Consider the following 6342-nt stretch of genomic DNA (forward strand, 5'->3'; position numbering starts at 1 on the left):
ACATGGATATAAGCTCTAGAATTGAAGAATGAGAACTTAACTATTAATGGAACAAGATAAATTTCTTTAGTGAGGTCCACCATTGCACCATACACGTCACAACTTAAGTAGGGAAAATAATAATAATTAGAAAATACAAAGCAAAATAAGAACCCACAAATGTTGCTAATCATAAATAAGCGTTTTATGTTCCATGGAACATATAGACCGGGTAAATAGTTTGGTTTGGATAGATATGGGTAAATTATCTATGTTGGATAGGTATTTGTGAACTTATCCCTATATACAACTCAAGATAAACCCACTCATCATATAGGGTAATTTGCACAAATAAAATATTAAAAGTTAACCCCATTAAGAAAATTCTTAATTACTAGTTATGTAACGACCCCACCGGTCGTTTTGAGTGTATTAGCCCCGATTTCCTATTTATTGCTTTCTTTGTGTTATACTGTGGTTACGTGACTAGCCAAGAGGTTTGGTTTTTGGTTTCAGAGTGAAATGGGGCACATAGTCCCTAAAATTGAAAGTTTAAGTTTTATGAGTTGACCGTAATTTGACTTTAGTGAAGACGACCCCGCAATGGAGTATTGACGGTTCCAATAGCTCCGTATGGTGATTTTTGTCTTAGGAGCGTGTCCGGATATTGATTTGGAGGTCCGTAGGCCGTTTTAGCGTAAATTGGCGAAAGTTGGAAGATTTTTGATGTTTGACTGGGAGTGGACTTTTTTATATCAGAGTCGGACATCGATTCCGGAAGTTGGAATAGGTTTGTAATGTCATTTAAGACTTGTGTGCAAAATTTGAGGTCAATCAGACGTGAATTGATAAGTTTTGACATCGGATGTGGAAGTTAGAAATTCAAAACTTCATTAGGCTTGAATCGATGCACAATTCATGGTTTTAGCATTGTTTGATATAATTTGAAGGCTCGATGAAGTTCGTATCATGTGTTTAGGACTTGTTGGCATATTCGGTTGAGGTCCCTGGGGCGTCGGAGTGGTTTCGGATGGTTAGCGGACCGAATTTGGAGTTTAGGATATTGCTGAAGCACCAGGTCTAGTGCAATCGCACCTGCGAAGGTTTTGATCGAAGGTGCGAAGCCGCCTGTGCGACCGACCATCGCATAAGCAGTCAGGAGTAGAACTAGGCAGTGCTCGTAGGTGCGAAGAGCTTGCCCGAACCTACGAGGTCGCAGGTGTAAAGTGATGAATGCAGAAGAGAAAATGGGAAAGTGAGCTGGCTCCGCAGAAGCGACATTGTGCTCGCAGACGCGGGTTCGCAAGAGCGGAATTTTGGTCTGCATGCATAAAGACAATCGCATGAGCGGTTGTCTTGTCGCACCCGCGAAGCCGCAGGTGCGGGTAAGTTGTCGCAAGTGCGGAAAGCCTGGATAGTGTATGAAGATCGAGGATTCCATGATTTTTCATCATTTTGGGCATTTCAAGCTCGGGAATAGGTTTTGAGAGGGATTTTTTAGGTAAGTCACTTGTGGCTATTTTTACTCAATAATTATGTTTCCCCGTTGATTTTTTCCAACTAGATTGTGTGATTTTTGAGGTGGAATTTTGGAGTTTGAGGCTAGGGATTTGGAGAGTTTAAATTAGGGATTTGAGTGATGATTTGGTGTCGGATTTTGGTAAATTTTTATGGTTAGATTCGTGGTTGAATCGGCTTCAAATTTTTGTGAATTTTGTTGGGTTCCGAGATGTGTGCCCAGGTAGACTTTTTGGAGCAATTTTTCAATTATTAGCTAAAATAATTATTTCATTATTTAATTTAGTTTCCTATAGTTACATTTATAGTATGAAATTACTTTGGCTAGATTCGAGCCGTTCAGAGTTGAAAAATCGAGGGTAAGGCCTTCTAATTGATTGATTGAGCTTGGTTTGAGGCAAGTGACTTGTCTAACCTTGTGTGGGGAAAATTTCTCTTAGGATTTGGTATTTTGGTGATAATTGTGATATGTGAAAGCCGTGTACGCAAGGTGACGAGTGTGCACACGGGCTAAATGTTGAAATTCCAGGTTTTGCTAAGTAGTTTCCTTTTCATGCCTTAATTGAGTTACTTTAGTACGTTATAGTCATCATGTTTAGCCTAATTTCACATGTATACTTGTCTTATCTCATATTTGCAACTTATATCACATGTTTAATTGAATTACTTATTTTTCTTGATTTTCGTGTTCATTACTTAACTGTGGAAATTCTTTACTTGAAATTGCTATCCTTGGAATATCATTTGTTCAGTTGTTGTGTTTTTTGGCTTTCGTGTTATTGTTGAGGTGATTGTTTGGTTGTTTGCACGAGGTTTTCTACCGTGAGGTTGTTATTGTTTGCATGAATTTTCTGTCGTGCGATTGTTATTGTTGCACGAGGTTTCTGTCGTACCGTTGTGATTATTGATACACATGCAGTGGTATAAGGTCTAGGTGTTGAAACGCATGCGGTGAGATAAATCGCGGCTAGTAGGGGAACTACTAGAAGTCATGTGGTGTGATATGGTTGGCTAAAACGCGGGATGCTATTTCGGAAAATTGATTTTCAAAAACCAAATATACAGGCTCCCGCGGTGATATAAGGAAAGACTGTGATTTATTTTCATGATTTAGGACTACGAAGCGGTACCTCGGGAGTGCCCCTGTTGATATTCTTTATTTGCTGTATTGTTTGGTTCTTGTTTTCCTTAACATGTAAAATTCTTGATTTCCTTTCTTGTTGTATTAGTTTTTCCTTGGTTTGGTGTTGTTATTTTTCGTAAATTCTTTATTGTTCACTTCCCTGTCATTTTCATTATATCATATTATCTCTGTCGTGTTTCTTATTATTTCCAGTAGGGCCTTGACCCGACCTCGTCACTACTCTGCCGAGGTTAGGCTTGGCACTTACTGGGAACCATTGTGGTGTACTCATACTATGCTTCTGCACATGTTTTGCGCAAATCCAAGTACATCTTATCAACTTCGGTGTTAGTGTGTGGAGTGACTTGTTTATCAGAGACTTTAAGGTACACATGCCCGCGTCCGCAGGCCTCAGAGTCCCCTTCTATCATATTCTTTTCTTATTTCCTTACATTTGATTGACAATGATGTATAGGATTGTTCGGTACTGTATCTAGAACTTGTGACTTATATCTCACCAGGTTTTGGGATTGTACGTATTGAGTATTGGTAGATTCTATTTATGAAAATGTTGGGATGTTCAAGTTTTAATCTCTTATTTAATGTTTTCGCATATTGTTAGGCTTACCTAGTCTTAGAGACTAGGTGCCGTCACGACATTCTACAGAGGGAAATTGGAGTTGTGACAAGTTGGTATTAGAGATCTAGGTTCATAGGTGTTATGTGTCACAAGCAGGTTTAGTAGAGTCTCGCGGATCTGTACTAGACGTTTGTACTTATATTCGGGAGACTGTGGAACTGTTAAGAAAAGTTTCACTTCTTTGATTCCTTATCGTGCGAAATCTTTGACTTTGGATTCTAAATTTCTGTCTTTCTATTCTCTCATATATGGTGAGGACACGTACAACTGGATCAGATGACCAGACACCCGCACCCCCTGCTAGAGCCGTGAGAGGTCGAGACCAGGGTAGAGGCTGAGGAAGTCCATGTGGTGCCGCCAGAGCACCCGCACGAGATGCTACAAATGAGCCACCAGTATCTCCAGTTGGAGGGTAGGCACCTGAGATGCATGTTACTATACCAGCTCTCCAGGAGACTCTCGCCCAGTTTCTGAGCATGTTCGACACTTTAGCTCAGGAAGGCTGCTCCTGCCACATCTTAGTCCAGGGGAGGAGCACAAACTTCTACCGCCCGTACCCCAGAGCAGCAGGTCTAGGTTGACCAGGTCCTAGAGGTCATATTAGTGCAGTCGGTAGCCCTAGTTCAACCCGAGGCCAGGGCAACAACTTCTGAGTAGGAGCAACTCAGGGTCGAGAGGTACAAGAAGTACTACTCTCCTACTTTAAATGGCTTGTCATCAGAGGAGGCCCAAGGTTTTCTTGAGGAGTTCCACCATATCCTCTGTACTATGGGTATTGCGGAGTCTAGTGGGGTTGCTTTCACTGTGTTCCAGCTTAGGGGAACGACATATCAGTGGTGACGAGAATATGCATTGGGTAGTCCGACCGAGGGAGCTTCACTCACTTGGACTCAATTCTCGGACATGTTCTTGAGGGAGTATGTTCCCTAGAGTCTCAGAGATACATGGCGCACAGAGTTTGAGCAGTTGCGTCAGGGTTCTATGACTGTGTCTGAGTATGTGGTCCGGTTCAGTGGTTTGGCTAGGCATGCACCAGCCTTGGTTGCTACTGTTAGAGAGCGGGTCCGTCGATTTATCGAGGAGCTCAACCCCAAAATCAGATTTAGCATGGCTCGAGAGTTGGAGATAGACATCGCATACCAGTATGTAGTGGGGATTGCTAGGAGATTAGAGGGTATGTTGACGAGAGAGAGAGAGAGAGAGAGAAGAGAGGGAGGCCAAGAGGTCTCGAGAGTCTGGCACATATAGTGGTACACGTGCCACAGCTGTAGCTAGTCATGGTTGGGGCTATGTGAGTCACCCTGTTCATTCCGCACTTCCAGCTTCCAGCGGTATTCTGGCTATTCCCAGACCTCAGGTTCCTTATTATGCATCGCCATTATCTAGTACACCTCCTGCACAGGGTGCTTTCATTGGTCAATCCAGCCGATCAGGCCTGATCCAGACACAACAACCATGTCCACCGAAGCTTGTTTTAAGTGTGGTGACACTCGTCATATGGCTAGGGATTGCCCTAGATTCAGGAGGGGTGCACCTCCACAGACTATGCAGGATCCACATATTCCACCAGGCCCTCAGGCTTCTCAGTCCATGATCGCTGCACCAGCTACCACTCCACCTACACATCCATCCTTGAGGTGGAGGTCAGGCAGGTAGAGGTTGCCCTAGAGGGAGAGGACAAACAAGATATTATGCTCTTCCTTCTAGGACGTAGGCAGTTGCATCCGACTCTGTCATCACAAGTATTGTTCTGGTATGTTATCGAGATGCATCAATCTTATTTAACCTAGGCTCAACTTATTCCATGTGTCATCTTATTTTGCTCCGTATTTGGGTGTATCCCGTAATTCTTTGAGTTCGCCTGTCTATGTGTCTATACTTATGGGAGATTCTATTGTTGTTGACCATATGTATTGGTCGTGTTATGTTATTCTTAGTGGTTTTGAGACCAGAGCCAATTTATTATTGCTCAGTTTGGTAGACTTTGATATTATTTTGGGCATAGACTTGTTGTCTCCCTATCATGTTATCCTTGATTGTCACGCCAAGACCGTGACGCTGGCTATGCCACGATTACCACAAATAGTGTGGAGAGGTGCTTTAGATTATGTTCCTACTGGGTTATTTCATTTTTAAAGGCTGAGTGGATAGTTGAGAAGGGGTATGTAGCGTATCTGGCATATCTGAGAGATGTCAGTGTTGATACTCCTACCACCGAGTCCGTTTCGACAGTGAGGAATTATCTAGATGTATTCTCGACGGATCTTCCGGGCATGCTGCCCGACAAAGATATCGACTTTGGTATTGATTTATTACCGAGCACGCAACCCATTTCTATTCCACCCTATCGTATGGCCCCAACAGAGTTGAAAAAGTTAAAGGAACAATTGCAGGAGATGCTTGATAAGGGATTCATTCGGTCCAGTGTGTCAACTTAGGGTGGTCCATTCTTATTTGTAAAAAAGAAAGATGGTTTTATGCGTATGTGTATTGATTATCGCCAGTTGAACAAGGTTACGATGAAGAACATGTATCCATTGCCACATATTAATGACTTATTTGATCAGTTACAGGGTTCCAAAGTGTTCTCAAAGATCGACTTGCGTTCAAGCTATCATCAGTTGAAGATTCGAGAGCCAGATATCCTGAAGATTGCATTCAGGACTCGGTATAGACATTACGAGTTCCTTGTGACGCCTTTTGGGTTGACCAATGCCCCAAAAACATTCATGCCCTTGATGAACATTGTGTTTCAACTCTATCTTGACTCGTTCATCATTGTGTTTATTGACGACATTTTAGTGTACTCCCAGAGTCGGAAGGATCATGAGCAACACCTGAGGACTGTGCTTCAGAACTTGAGAGAAAAGAAGTTATATGCAAGAATTTTTGGGCCATGTAGTGTCGAGTACGGGGATCAAGGTATATCCGAAGAATACTGAAGCAGTGCAAAGTTGGCCTAGACCGTCCTCAGCTACGGAGATCCGGAGTTTTCTTGGTTTGGTGGGGTATTACCATCGATTCGTAAAGAGTTTCTCATATATTGCAGCACCTATGACCAGGATGACCCAAAAGGGTGCTC

This window comes from Nicotiana tabacum, chromosome 17 (genome assembly GCF_000715075.1).
Source record: "Nicotiana tabacum cultivar K326 chromosome 17, ASM71507v2, whole genome shotgun sequence".
NCBI lineage: Eukaryota > Viridiplantae > Streptophyta > Magnoliopsida > Solanales > Solanaceae > Nicotiana > Nicotiana tabacum.